Raw genomic sequence first — 15,368 nt, 5'->3', positions numbered from 1 at the left:
GGAGGGCACTGGATACAGGGCCTCCCCAAAAGCAAAAGATGCAATCAATGAATCGTAGCTATATGTTGGCATGTTGCTTGAATAATGGGTGTGGGTATACAAATTCCTCCTCAAAGTTGATCATGTATGCATTTGCATAAGGAGGGGCCACATTCACCCCCATAGCGGTCCCCCGTCTCTGGGCATAGTATTGATCACCAAAAATAAAGAAATTCTCATGTCGGACCAGGGATAGTAGTGACAGGCAAAAATCTTGCTGTTGAGTGAGAAATGAGTGGAGAGAAGTTGTGCTGTTGCTCTCATGCCCTTGTCATGTTCTATCGATGTATATAGACTGTTGATGTCCATAGTCACCAACAGAGAGTTAGGTTGGGGAGTACATTGTTTAAGTTTAGTGATAAAATCATTAATGTCGAGTAAGAAGGAACGTGATGTTTTTATGAGAGGAGTAAGTATCCGGTCTAGATATATGGAAAGAGGAGATAATATGAAGTCTGTCGGGGCTACTATGGGTCTGCCTGGCGGGTTTTGGAGATTTTTATGTATCTTTGGAAGAGTGTAGAAAACAGGTGTTATAAGATGTTGTTTGGTTAGGAAGGTCACTGTCGTCATTGATGATGTTGGATTTCCGATAGTGTTGAAGTGTAATCCTAATCTTGTTGGTGGAAGGATCGGAATTGAGGGGTTCATAGGTGAGATGATCCCCCAATTGGTTGGTGATATCATTAATATACATGGACTTGTCCATGACTACTAATTCTCCCCCTTTGCTTGTTTAATTATGATGTCTTTATAGGACCGTAATTCAGTAATAGCTCTCTGTCTACTGTGAGGTTGTGGAAATGTTTGAATTCACCCTTAGTTTGAGACTTGAGAATTTTTTTGTATGGATTGTTGTGTAAAAGAAATATGTTTCAGCCGGGTGGTAGGTTCTGGGAGGTATAAAGGAGCTCTTGTTCCTTAAGCCTAAAGTCTGTAGGGTTAGGGCGTCATCCGTTCGTGTGTCTGGTATTTTTTTTCCCTTATCCATTTTGCCAAAATGTGTTTTTAAGATGATGCTCCTATAGAATCGTTGTAGTTTTGTTCAAGTAAAAATTTATCAAGAGAGGTTGTAGGGCAAAAAGATAAGCCTTTTTGTAATACTGCGGTTTGTGCGGGTGACAAATCACTAATCTTATCACGAAGTTGTCCACTTTACCTGAGAGCGAGTTTGGATGCGACTGTCTGGATCTGCTCCTCTTGCTTCTCCGCATTCATTTCTTTCGTATCTGGGGTGTATATGGCCCCTCCCTAAATAATGTTGCAGTCGGTGATGGGATCTTTCACTGTCAGAACCGGACGAGCTTGGTCCTGAAGAGAATTATCCCACAAAGCTTTGAAATTAGGATCACGCCACCCATATACTCTGTTTGATCTGTAATCTTCTGCGTCTCTAATGAATTTAGATCTTTTGGTCGATTCGGTTTGTTTTTGATACTCGGAGATCTGTTTGGTGGTCTTCTCTTTCAGTGCATTCCACTTGTCTGGTGGTAGAATAGTAGTAAGCTGGTTTTCTGTAGTTTCGATTTGTTTAGCAAGGTCGTTGATGGATGAATGAACTTTTTCAATAGTTAAAAGCATCAAATCAAATTGGCATTTATTAAGTATGCTCTCGAAGTGGTCACAAAATTCTTTGTTATCTTTAAACAATGTGGGTCGTAGATAAGAACGCAGCCCCCTCGGTATGCGGCTGCTCTTATGGTATTCCTGGAATGAAAATAGGAGAAGAGAAAAAAGAGGTTGAGTGGTTCCACCACGGTTATTAGCCCTGGAGAAAAGGCGCCAGAGGAATGGAGAAGATGCTTGTGTAGATAAGGAAAATAAAAAATAAATTATAAAATAGCACCACCGTCTACGTGCCGTTCAGTAAATATTAAGGGAAGGCAGCACAAGTGTTAGAGGGAAGTGAAGAACAATTTCCAATCCCAACAAACAAATACCAGTATTAGATGAATCTCGTCTAGTGGTTCCAAACCGACTGAATGGATCCAACTGGACGTGACTCAAAAAAAGAAAAGAAAACACTATAAAAGACGCCACTCCCAAGAGTATGGACGAGATAAGTATGGTAAGTAATCTCCCCTAATATCAGATGATGGTGACGATACAGAATAATCTCCTGACAGGAGGTAGGTGATTCTGAAGATAGGAGTACTCACTTCACAGGGGGGGTAGTCACAGGATAAAGCTCAAGACACCCGTGACCAACTGCCCCCCTAGCCAGGATCGCATATCAGATGGTATCAATTGATGGCCGCCAAACGATAAGGCTTCTGATCAAATGCAGTTTATTTTAGTAAAAAATACAAATATCCCAACGCGTTTCGGAGGTCTCACAACCCTCCTTCTTCAGGGGTATCAAGAAGAAAATATATAAAATAAAACATATAGAATAACTTAATACACAGAGTGAACAAATATACAAATAAACATATATTCTAATGCATAAAAAAACAAAAAATTATAAATATATATATATATATATACAGGGAGTGCAGAATTATTAGGCAAGTTGTATTTTTGAGGATTCATTTTATTATTGAACAACAACCATGTTCTCAATGAACCCAAAAAACTCATTAATATCAAAGCTGAATATTTTTGGAAGTAGTTTTTAGTTTGTTTTTAGTTTTAGCTATTTTAGGAGGATATCTGTGTGTGCAGGTGACTATTACTGTGCAAAATTATTAGGCAACTTAACAAAAAACAAATATATACCCATTTCAATTATTTATTTTTACCAGTGAAACCAATATAACATCTCAACATTCACAAATATACATTTCTGACATTCAAAAACAAAACAAAAACAAATCAGTGACCAATATAGCCACCTTTCTTTGCAAGGACACTCAAAAGCCTGCCATCCATGGATTCTGTCAGTGTTTTGATCTGTTCACCATCAACATTGCGTGCAGCAGCAACCACAGCCTCCCAGACACTGTTCAGAGAGGTGTACTGTTTTCCCTCCTTGTAAATCTCACATTTGATGATGGACCACAGGTTCTCAATGGGGTTCAGATCAGGTGAACAAGGAGGCCATGTCATTAGATTTTCTTCTTTTATACCCTTTCTTGCCAGCCACGCTGTGGAGTACTTGGACGCGTGTGATGGAGCATTGTCCTGCATGAAAATCATGTTTTTCTTGAAGGATGCAGACTTCTTCCTGTACCACTGCTTGAAGAAGGTGTCTTCCAGAAACTGGCAGTAGGACTGGGAGTTGAGCTTGACTCCATCCTCAACCCGAAAAGGCCCCGCAAGCTCATCTTTGATGATACCAGCCCAAACCAGTACTCCACCTCCACCTTGCTGGCGTCTGAGTCGGACTGGAGCTCTCTGCCCTTTACCAATCCAGCCACGGGCCCATCCATATGGCCCATCAAGACTCACTCTCATTTCATCAGTCCATAAAACCTTAGAAAAATCAGTCTTGAGATATTTCTTGGCCCAGTCTTGGCGTATCAGCTTGTGTGTCTTGTTCAGTGGTGGTCGTCTTTCAGCCTTTCTTACCTTGGCCATGTCTCTGAGTATTGCACACCTTGTGCTTTTGGGCACTCCAGTGATGTTGCAGCTCTGAAATATGGCCAAACTGGTGGCAAGTGGCATCTTGGCAGCTGCACGCTTGACTTTTCTCAGTTCATGGGCAGTTATTTTGCGCCTTGGTTTTACCACACGCTTCTTGCGACCCTGTTGACTATTTTGAATGAAACGCTTGATTGTTCGATGATCACGCTTCAGAAGCTTTGCAATTTTAAGAGTGCTGCATCCCTCTGCAAGATATCTCACTATTTTTGACTTTTCTGAGCCTGTCAAGTCCTTCTTTTGACCCATTTTGCCAAAGGAAAGGAAGTTGCCTAATAATTATGCACACCTAATATAGGGTGTTGATGTCATTAGACCACACCCCTTCTCATTACAGAGATGCACATCACCTAATATGCTTAATTGGTAGTAGGCTTTTGAGCCTATACAGCTTGGAGTAAGACAACATGCATAAAGAGGATGATGTGGTCAAAATACTCATTTGCCTAATAATTCTGCACGCAGTGTATATATATATAGAATAAAATTTCTATACAGAAAGGGACAACTATACTATAAATATCCAGTACAGTGTAGTTCCACTTGTAAATCAAACTATTCGGCATTGAATTTGTTAACAATATAAACCTTTTAGCCAATTCAGACATCAATCCAAGTATAATTAGTTTGCATTTATATATATTAACGTGTCTCAACTTTACCTTCAGGGGTCTTTTGACAGAGGTCTCCAGTACTTCAGGAGGAGATAGTCCCACTGTATGTACTTCCCCTTTAATGGATGCTTAAATAGGATAAGGAAAGCACATGGGGGTGGCGTCCCAGGGAAAGAGGGCCCGAAACCGGAAGTAGAGGTTTATCCATTATTGGTGGAATCCATGGTTATAGTGAACCTAAGGACCACCTCCCTACTGTAAAATAATCATTTGTCTTGGCCGGTTATACTTTCTTTCCCCTCTATTCAGGCTTCAAGCCATGATCAGGGGCCTAAAACTGGCTGGATCGCCATGCCACTTCCGGTAAGCGGTCTGTATTGTAACTACCTGCGCGTTCCACAGTGGAACGCACAGCAACTTCCGGGGAAGATCTCTGTGCGTTCCACAGTGGAACGCACAGCACCTATCGACGGGGATCTCGGCTCTATCCTGCGCTACACTATGGACCGGACAGTTGGCTCTGCCTGGGGTAACAACGCTGGTACCCTGGAGGTTTTCACCAGAGAGTTCATCACAGGGATGCAGGGACCAGATGTTGTATATATATATCCATATCCATACTTTGACCATATACTCCTCCAGAAGGGAGAACCATTAGATAAAATAGAAGTAAGCTCACATAAAGTGCCAGGCATTAAAAATTTATAAAAATAGTAAATGGGGTGAAAATAATAATGGAGTATATATGGAGCTAGATAGACTCCCCCTTCAATGAAAAATGATATATATAAATATAGAAATACAAATAAAAATAATAATAAGAAATATATATAAGATAAAATATATATATATAAGTACTAGAGACATGGGACTACAAAAAACTAATAAAATATTCATCGGATATATCCCAAAATATTTATTTTATCAAAAAAATTCCATATCTAAAAGATTTTCCTATACCAATCAAAAATCCGTATGAATAAATAAATATATATAATTCAAAAATTAACATATTCCAGGGACTCATTAAGACCAAAGGGTGTTAGGGTGTTCAGGTGGAATATCCAGTACATTTCTTTTTTACATAATACCTGGAAACAGTGTGTGACCTGTTCAATTGGTGTCACACGCAGGCATGCAGGGTCGCCATCATGTATTTTAGCATAATGTCTGGAGACACTGTGCGTGAGTACTTTCCTTGTAATGTTTGAGCGGTGCTCGTTCATTCTTTCACGCAGGGATTGTGTGGTACAGCCTACGTAAAAGAGTGAACACGAGCACCGCAGGAGATAGATCACATTCATCGTGCTACAGTCCATATGCTGTTTGAACGTAAATGTTTTGCCATTCGAGGGATTTATAATATTGCTAATGCCATAAGTAATCATAAGGCAACACTTACACCTACTGCCCTTGCACTTAAATATACCCGGAGTGCCTTTTATTTTTTTCTCTATATCCGAAACGTGATCTAATTTTGGACAGGAGGGGGCCACTAGATTTTTTAGAGTTTTTGCTCTGCGGAACGTCAGAATAGGTGTAGGTGTGATGCCTTTATTCAAAAGGGGATCCTTTAATAATATGGACCAGTTCTTTCTGAGAATTTCCCGAATGAGGTTGTGTTGAGAACTGTATCTGGTAACTAGACTTAGATGGCGCATTGGGCCAGGATCTTTTGTTCCAGATGCTGAATTGACAACCTTCGGTTGTAGACTATCCAGTTGGGATGTTTTCGAGATCCGTTTGATGGAATCTTCCAATAGTTTTTTTTGGGTACCCTTTGTCCCTGAACCTCTTCTTGAGGAACCCTATTTGAGTCTTCACCGTACGGTCGTCAGTACAGTTCCTCCTAATCCTTTTTAGTTGACTGAATGGGATATTTCTAATCCACTTGGAGTGATGACAACTCGTGTACTCAAGATAACTGTTTGCATCGACCGTCTTAAAATGAGTTTGCGTAACAATTTTGTTACTTTCTATGGTAAGTTTAAGATCTAAAAAGATGACCGATGTGGTACTATATTCCAAGGTGAAGGTTAAATTCCAATCATTTAAATTCAGTTTCTCAATAAAATTACATAGTTTAGTACTATCCCCCTTCCAAATAAAAATAATGTCGTCTATAAATCTCAGATAAAATGTAATATTGGGATGGGATAAAAGGCCAATCTTCTCTTCAAACATACCCATAAATAAATTAGCGTAGGATGGCGCAAATTTCGTGCCCATTGCCGTGCCTTGGGTTTGTAGATAAAAGTTGTTATTAAAAGTGAAATAATTATGTTTTAAAATAAATTCTATGGCCCTACAAATAAAATCTCTCTGATTGTCTGGCATCTGTACATCCTGGGACAACATATGGACTATAGCAGCAATACCCAGTTCATGTCTGATATTGGTGTAAAGGGCTGACACATCTAGTGTTACCCAAATAAAATCATCTTCCCAACGAAAGCTTTCTAGTGAGGTTATGAGGTGGGCCGTGTCCCTAATATAAGAAGGGAGCTTTGTTACATATCTTTGCAGATAATTATCCACATAGGCTGATGTTAAGCCCCCAACCCCTGATATAATCGGCCTACCTGGAGGATTGGTTAAGGACTTATGTATCTTCGGCAAGAAGTAAAAACGTGGAGTAGACGGATGTGCAGTTTGAAGAAAGGTTTTCAATTTTTTTTTTATGATACCCCCTTCGTACCCTGATAGAACAAGCTCATACAGTAATTTCTTAAAATCCCGAGTGGGGTCCTCTAAGAGGGGTCTATAGAAGTTTTCATCTGAAAGGATCCTCATGGATTCCGCAATATAATATTCTGTATCCAAGATGACAATCCCCCCCCCCCCCTTATCAGCACTTTTTATCACAATGTCCCTGTTTCTCATGAGGGTTTTTATGGCAAGTTTTTCTCGATGCCTCAAATTATCTTTGATTTTACAGTCTAGTCCCTTACCGGCGTTCTCTCTTTGTGGCTTGATCAGAGCAGTTTTTAGGTCTCGCATTGTCACGTCATAGAAATATTCAATGAAGGGACCTTTGCTATCCAGTGGGTAAAAAGTGGATTTCCCTTCAAGATCACAGGGGATAGGTGTCTGAATAGATATGTCGGTCAACGTAGGGACCGAATTCAGCATACTTTTAGGTTCTAGAGATTTCCCAGCGAAGTGTCTCTGGAGTGTCAATTTCCTGATGAATTGATTCAGGTCAACAAACACCTCAAAGAGATCAGATTGGTCAGTGGGGCAAAACGAGAGACCCTTGCTCAAAAGCAATACCTCACTGGGATGTAAGTTGTGTTTCGAAAGATTGAATATACCCTTGGATCTTTCTACTGTGGCAGGTGCTATCATTTCAGGTTCTTCCTTGGTTTTAATTTTTTCTTTGCGGGACTGTCTATGTTTTCCACCTCTTCTCCCTCTAGGCCGGAAATTTGTCTTTTGCGAGATTGATTTAGTGGATGAAAGAATTGGGTAATTTTGGTGTGATGTGATGGACCTGGGTTCGAGGTTGACTCATTAATGTCAAATACGGACTTACGGACAGAGTGGTGGTCCAGTTTTTTCGCATCGGAGGTGTCAGGTTCTTCATTGGTTTGGCTGTTGGCGATATTCGTTCTAAAAAACTATTATCTACTATTGTTAGTGGTAATTTTAAGAAGTGGTCTGGGCTGTTCGTTGACACTGAATGTGTAGAAATATCTAAAGTGGATATTCCTGGTGCTGGACTGCTGGTGGACACTGAATGTGTTGAAATATCTAAGATTGACACAACCGGTTCTGGACTGCTGGTGGATACTGAATGTGTTGTGATATCTAAGATTGACACAACCGATTTGGAGGGTGAAGGATTGGATGATACCCCCAATTGGCCTGTATTCGTTTCAGCATGGGGTCCTTCCAAGTCAGTAGGACGGCTCCCTAAAGGTGTGTGATATATAGAAATATTACAAAGATTGGCATGTATTGCTGATTCGGGGTTTGATGTCTTTTTCCTCGTTGTTGGCGATATCAATGTTATTTCGAGGGTATTTGATTGGGAAGACTCCCCTTGCCTAGGTGTCCGTGTCTGAAGGGGACATGACTCTTTGGCTGCCGACAAGGGTGGGTGATAAGAAGTCGGATGGGGTAAGGGGGTCCTACTGGATGGCTTAGGGATATATTTGGACATTAAGGGGACCGGTCTCTTACAATTGAAATCCTGGGTAGCACTATTCATTGGTTTATTCTTCCAGTGGTCAGGCCCATTTCTATTACTATTATAGATGGTTCTACCTTTGATGACTGACTCTGCATAAGTTAGTGGTTTCTTGTTCTCCACAATTCTATTCTCGATCCCAAATTGATTATGGGGTCTTTTACCTACAGGGGGGACTATTCTAGAGGTAACATGGGCTCTTTTCCTATCCCACAACCTCACCTTCTGATCTCTATAGTCAGATAGATCCCTATAAAATTTGGAACATTTGGTTCTAACTTCCCTATATTCAAAGATTCTGAACATTTCCCTTTTCTGAAATAGAGGGGAATGGGGTTATATCCTACTAGCACCCCTTTTCAGATGACTTTTCAGTTTCCTCGCAAGATCTACACATATTTGTTTCCTTTTTGTAATAAGAGTTCTCATATAATCCCTAGAACAGCGGTCACTGATGCTCAGCCACTGATTTTCAAAAGAGGGGTCTTTGAGAAAGGTTGGTTTCAGAGGTAATCGTAGACCTCTCGGTATAATATCAAATAATAAATAGATAGAAAGAAAAAAACAGTCCAATTCATTATGAATGAAGTCTTTTGTCAGCTCGATGATGTTGTCACCAGGATCCACAGGACCTCCTACCTCCTTAGTTAAATGGGGCGAGGTCCAAGAGCCCTCCGAGGTTTTGGTAGGATAGGGACGGTCAAACCCAGCAAGTAATTGTTCCAATTCATGTTTGAGTCTGTTAAGAAGGTATGGAATATCATCTTCAATATAACTCCATCCTGAGTCAGCCATTCGTCCTCTGGTCGTGGGGGGATATATCCCCCGTTGATCCATGGAATGAAAATAGGAGAAGAGAAAAAAGAGGTTGAGTGGTTCCACCACGGTTATTAGCCCTGGAGAAAAGGCGCCAGAGGAATGGAGAAGATGCTTGTGTAGATAAGGAAAATAAAAAATTAATTATAAAATAGCACCACCATCTACGTGCCGTTCAGTAAATATTAAGGGAAGGCAGCACAAGTGTTAGAGGGAAGTGAAGAACAATTTCCAATCCCAACAAACAAATACCAGTATTAGATGAATCTCGTCTAGTGGTTCCAAACCGACTGAATGGATCCAACTGGACGTGACTCAAAAAAAGAAAAGAAAACACTATAAAAGGCGCCACTCCCAAGAGTATGGACGAGATAAGTATGGTAAGTAATCTCCCCTAATATCAGATGATGGTGACGATACAGAATAATCTCCTGACAGGAGGTAGGTGATTCTGAAGATAGGAGTACTCACTATCACTATTACAGTAGGGAGGTGGTCCTTAGGTTCACTATAACCATGGATTCCACCAATAATGGATAAACCTCTACTTCCGGTTTCGGGCCCTCTTTCCCTGGGACGCCACCCCCATGTGCTTTCCTTATCCTATTTAAGCATCCATTAAAGGTGAAGTACATACAGTGGGACTATCTCCTCCTGAAGTACTGGAGACCTCTGTCAAAAGACCCCTGAAGGTAAAGTTGAGACACGTTAATATATATAAATGCAAACTAATTATACTTGGTATGATGTCTGAATTGGCTAAAAGGTTTATATTGTTCACAAATTCAATGCCGAATAGTTTGATTTACAAGTGGAACTACACTGTACTGGATATTTATAGTATAGTTGTCCCCATACCCGGCCATTTCTGTATAGAAATTTTATTCTATATATATATATATATATATATATATATTTATATTTTTTTATTTGTTTTTTTATGCATTAGAATATATGTTTATTTGTATATTTGTTCACTCTGTGTATTAAGTTATTCTATATGTTTTATTTTATTTTATATATTTTCTTCTTGATTCCCCTGAAAAAGGAGGGTTGTGAGACCTCCGAAACGCGTTGGAATATATTTGTATTTTTTACTAAAATAAACTGCATTTGATCAGAAGCCTTATCGTTTGGCGGCCATCAATTGATACCATCTGATATGCGATCCTGGCTAGGGGGGCAGTTGGTCACGGGTGTCTTGAGCTTTATCCTGTGACTACCCCCCCTGTGAAGTGAGTACTACTATCTTCAAAATCACCTACCTCCTGTCAGGAGATTATTCTGTATCGTCACCATCATCTGATATTAGGGGAGATTACTTACCATACTTATCTCGTCCATACTCTTGGGAGTGGCGCCTTTTATAGTGTTTTCTTTTCTTTTTTTGAGTCACGTCCAGTTGGATACATTCAGTCGGTTTGGAACCACTAGACGAGATTCATCTAATACTGGTATTTACTTATGGTATTCCGTCAGAGTGCTGCAATGTAATCGTAGGGAGGTCAGACGTTGAAGGTCACGTGTGTAGTCCCTATTTTCCATTCTTGAGATGGAATATGTAGGAATTCATTTCCCAACTGGACTTGAGCGATAATGTTGCTTGCAGTCTCAGTGTCGTAGGAAAATGGATTGGTAGACATCGGTTCTGGGTGAGAGATCAGCAGAGAAACAATACAAGAGATGGATGAGATCTGCACACCCTTGATGGTGGGTGCTTGTAGAGGACATACGTCAATCTATTCCAAGGAGAAATCCACGGCACACCAGAGGTCCTTATTAGAAAGTGCTTTTAATACATAACGTTTAGTTTACATCATTTTGTTCCATCCAGAGAAAGTATAAATGTAACAGGCCATAAACGAAACCCCAATGTTTTGGTCGTGTAGCGACCTTTATCAAGGGATCTGAAAAGAATATAGACAATCTCATATAAGGTATCCTGGATAACTAAATGATGGAAGTGGTGATAGCTTAGATATAACATAAATATGTAGATAATGATAATAGATGCCATTTCCATATAATTAGGGAAGGATTAAGCATAAATGTAGACTGGATAAACAATCATATATAGCTCCGTGTCCAAGCAATATGGTCCAAAGTAAAAAAGTAGTTAACGTAGGGAATGCATAGGTACATAATGTGCATAAATGATATTTACATAGAAACGCCTATGATTAATGTATAGGTACATATAAAGCAATAAATTACGCCCAAGAAGTGGAAGTGAGGAGAGCGGCATGATGGATGCAAATGGAGAGAGACAATCAAAGATAATGCAGAGTAGCCTGGAGAGGACATGGGAAGTACTTTTACCTGTGGCCTAAGTGAGAGCTCTGAGCTCTGGAAGAGGAAGCCAGTTAAGGCGTGCCGCCTTCTCTTAAGGGCTGGAATGTAGCGTCTCCTCGGAGGTGACGCTGCGTGCGACCAACGTCACCTCAGTCAGGAAGCGCGCGCATAGAATCTAGATCACTAAGGACCGAATTCCGGACTATCGAATCTGAAATAAAAGGTCGCTACACGACCGAAACGTTGGGGTTTCGTTTATGGCCTGTTAAAAAAAATCATATTTTACATTGTTGGATCTTAACAAGGTTCAACATGCAACAAGAAGAAATGAGAGTGAGACAAAACATTTTTTGAGCATTCAATTAATTGAAAATAACGATTAAACTGAAACAGGCTGTTTTTCAGCTGATCAAAATTTTAGGACAACATGCCTTTAAAAGGCCAAATCTGGGCAAAGATGTGGATTCATTGTCATTTTCTAGTCAGGTAGTCACACGTTGTGATGGCAAAGGCAAAAACAACTCTCCCTTTTTGAACGTGATCGGGTTGTTGAACTGCATAAGCAGGGTCTCTCACAGCGCGCCATCGCTGCTGAGGTGGGACGCAGTAAGACAGTCATTTGGAATTTCTTAAATGATCCTGAGGGTTATGTAACAAAAAAGTCAAGTGGAAGACCCAAAACAATTTCATCAGCACTGAGCCGGAGGATCCAATTGGCTGTCCGTCAAGACACTGGACGATCCTCGACCCAAGTTAAGGCCCTTACTGGTGCTGACTGCAGCCCCATAACCATCAGATGGCATCTGAGACTGAATGGCTTCAAAAACAAAAAACTTCTTCAAAGACCTCGTCTCCTTGAACTCCACAGAACTGCTTGTTTGGACTTTGCAAGAGAGCACCAAACATGGGACATTCAAAGGTGGAAGAAAGTTTTATTCTCTGATAAGAAAAAATTTAACCTTGATGGTCCTAATGGTTTCCAACGTTACTGGCATGACAAGCAGATCTTACCTGAGATGTTTTCTACGCGCCACAGTGGAGGGGGCGCCATAATGGTCTGGGGTGCTTTTTCCTTCAGTGGAACAATGAAGCTTCAGGAAGTGCAGGGGCGTCAAACGGCCGCTGACTATGTTCAGATGTTGCAGAGAGCATTCCTCATGACTGAGGGCCCTCGTCTGTGTGGTAACGACTGGGTTTTCAACAGGACAACGCTACAGTACACAATGCCCGCAGGACAAGGGACTTCTTCCAGGAGAATAACATCACTCTTTTGGCCCATCCTGCGTGTTCCCCTGATCTAAATCCAATTGAGAACCTTTGGGGATGGATGGCAAGGGAAGTTTACAAAAATGGACAACAGTTCCAGACAGTAGATGGCCTTGGTGCGGCCGTCTTCACCACTTGGAGAAATGTTCCCACTCACCTCATGGAAACGCTTGCATCAAGCATGCCGAAACGAATTGTAGAAGTGCTAAACAATGACGGCGGAGCTACTCATTACTGACTTCATGTTTGGAAGTTGGATTTCTGTTTTGGGGGGGTTTAGTTTTTTTTTGGAGGTGCGGTCCTAAACTTTTGATCAGCTGAAAAACAGCCTGTTTCAGTTTATTCGTTGTTTTCATTAAATTGAATGCTCAAAAAATGTTTTGTCTCGCTCCCATTTCTTCTTGTTGCATTGGTACCTTGTTAAGATCCAGCCATGCTAAATATGATTTTTTGCCATTTTTCAAGTGGTCTTAAACTTTTGATCAGGACTGTACTTTCTCTGGATGGAACAAAATGATGTAAACTAAACGTTATGTATTAAAAGCACTTTCTAATACTAAAACAGTAGTCACCAGTTATATTTTAAAAATAGATTGATACACAATATGAAGCTCGACAGCTGTATAATAACTACAACTGAAAGCATGTCCACACATAAAAAATATAGCAGCCTACAGCAGGGCATGGTGACAGCTGTAGTTTCACTACAGCAGGAGAGCCACCGATGGCCATGGCTGATGTAATAAAACAATATATAGTGCTGTGGACGTTGACATTGAAATTAAGTGTTGTATAAAACATCCTCATGGTGCCCCTTCAAAAAGACATGTCCTCATTTCCCTTCTGTGCCAATATATACACCATTGCATCAAAGTTGTGCTCGGATCGGCTCATGCTGAGAGGGTCCCCTACCTACGCCTATACTCCACCCCCCCAACCTAGAAGCAGCAGAGTTATGCCGGAACTGCTTATCGAAGGGTAGCCTAAAGGGGGCTACCCCAATAATGAGACCTGAAAGAAGGGAGGGCTCCTGGGTGGGTTGAAATCGTTCGAACCGACAAGTGGGGGGAGGAGGGCCAGGTTTAAATAGTGAACGCCCCGCCTCCCCTCACACAAATACGGCACTCTTAATTGCCTACCACTTGTGCTCGGATCGGCTCATGCTGAGAGGGTCCCCTACCTACGCCTATACTCCACCCCCCCAACCTAGAAGCAGCAGAGTTATGCCGGAACTGCTTATCGAAGGGTAGCCTAAAGGGGCCAAAAGAACCATGCATAGGAGTTAGAAAACTTGATAACAGAAACTACAGACCAAAACTCGAAAGCCAATGATATTTCGTATAAGGATCCGGGATATTACGTATGGAACACACGGAACTGCGACGACCCAACCGTTTGATGACATGTACTGGCACCTTATGCATGGACGCCGCCGCTGCCGCGCCCATGCGGAAGGAATGTCCTGTGATCCAGCGAGGACCGACCCCTGGACCTGTCAACTAACCTGAAAGTACGTAAGAAAGGCCGCGGTGGTTAGCCGGGCATTGACTAGTTCGAGTACGGGAGAACATGCCGCTTGGACTAAATACTACGCAGCCAAGCCTCCAAGGCCTGCACCGGACACCATCTGCTGTCCGTGGGAAAGTATCTGACCGCCACTGGTTGCCCCGGCCGTGACGTCTTGGACGAGGCCAAGGTGAGGACATAGATGGACCCGCGCCGGATGAGCTGACCTTTCCGCAGGCACCCAGCCAGCGTATTGGTGCCCATGAGCTCGCCTGACCTGAGGAATCCATGGAAAGCCAGGTACAAGGCTGTTTCTACCAGAGCGCTAACCTGCGGCCCGAACGGTTTGCCCCTGCAGTTTGCCTGTCACGGCCTGAACAAGCTACCGGTAAATGGCTGACGCCCATGTCGTTTCACAACAGACATCTTGCGCAAACCCTTCAACGCCGCTTTGATCGGGTGGGCGGAGAAGAGTGACGGTAGGTCCGGATGTAGCCTGCACCAATGGTGCTGAATACCTGCCATGTATAGTTAACAATGCTATAGGACAGGTTTAATTGAGAGTGGCAAAACCCAGACGAAGCCCAATAGGTGAGTGATAGGTCCCCGGCCAGCGGCCGGGTAGGTGTTCTCATATCTCTGAAACAGGTGCCAAGCTGTCTTGTAAGCCCTCAGAGTATTACTGGCCAAGGAATTGGCCATCAGTCTCTTAGCTATGGTGAGATGGGAGACTAGTCCCAGCGCAGCTGGGCCTGGTGAGGAAATTTTTATTTTATTTATTTATTTATTTATTTTTTTAATCTCCATGCGTGAGAGACTCTAATGGCGGAGTCATATGTGTAAAACTAAAACGGAGAAGCTCTGCGTGAGGGACTCTAATGGCGAAGTCATATGTGTAAAACTAAAACGGAGAAGCCATGCGTGAGAGACTCAGATGGCGGAGTCATATGTGTAACCTAAAACGGAGAAGCCATGCGTGAGAGACTCAGATGGCGGAGTCATATGTGTAACCTAAAACGGAGAAACCATGCGTGAGAGACTCTAATGGCGGAGTCATATGT

At 41.8% G+C, this 15,368-nt stretch overlaps 1 long non-coding RNA gene across 1 annotated transcript; it reads left to right on the top strand.

Annotated features, from left to right (window-relative positions):
* Positions 1-5,915: 5,915 nt before the first annotated feature.
* On the top strand, positions 5,916-10,918 carry LOC121001745. Its single transcript, XR_005779127.1, has 3 exons — positions 5,916-6,161; positions 6,691-6,702; positions 10,908-10,918. It is a non-coding gene; the product is annotated as an uncharacterized LOC121001745 (long non-coding RNA).
* Positions 10,919-15,368: the final 4,450 nt, after the last annotated feature.

The sequence above is a fragment of the Bufo bufo genome, chromosome 5 (assembly GCF_905171765.1).
Source record: "Bufo bufo chromosome 5, aBufBuf1.1, whole genome shotgun sequence".
In the NCBI taxonomy this organism is placed as follows: Eukaryota; Metazoa; Chordata; class Amphibia; order Anura; family Bufonidae; genus Bufo; species Bufo bufo.
The sequence above is the reverse complement of the archived record's forward strand: the minus strand, read 5'-3'. Positions and strand labels throughout refer to the sequence as shown.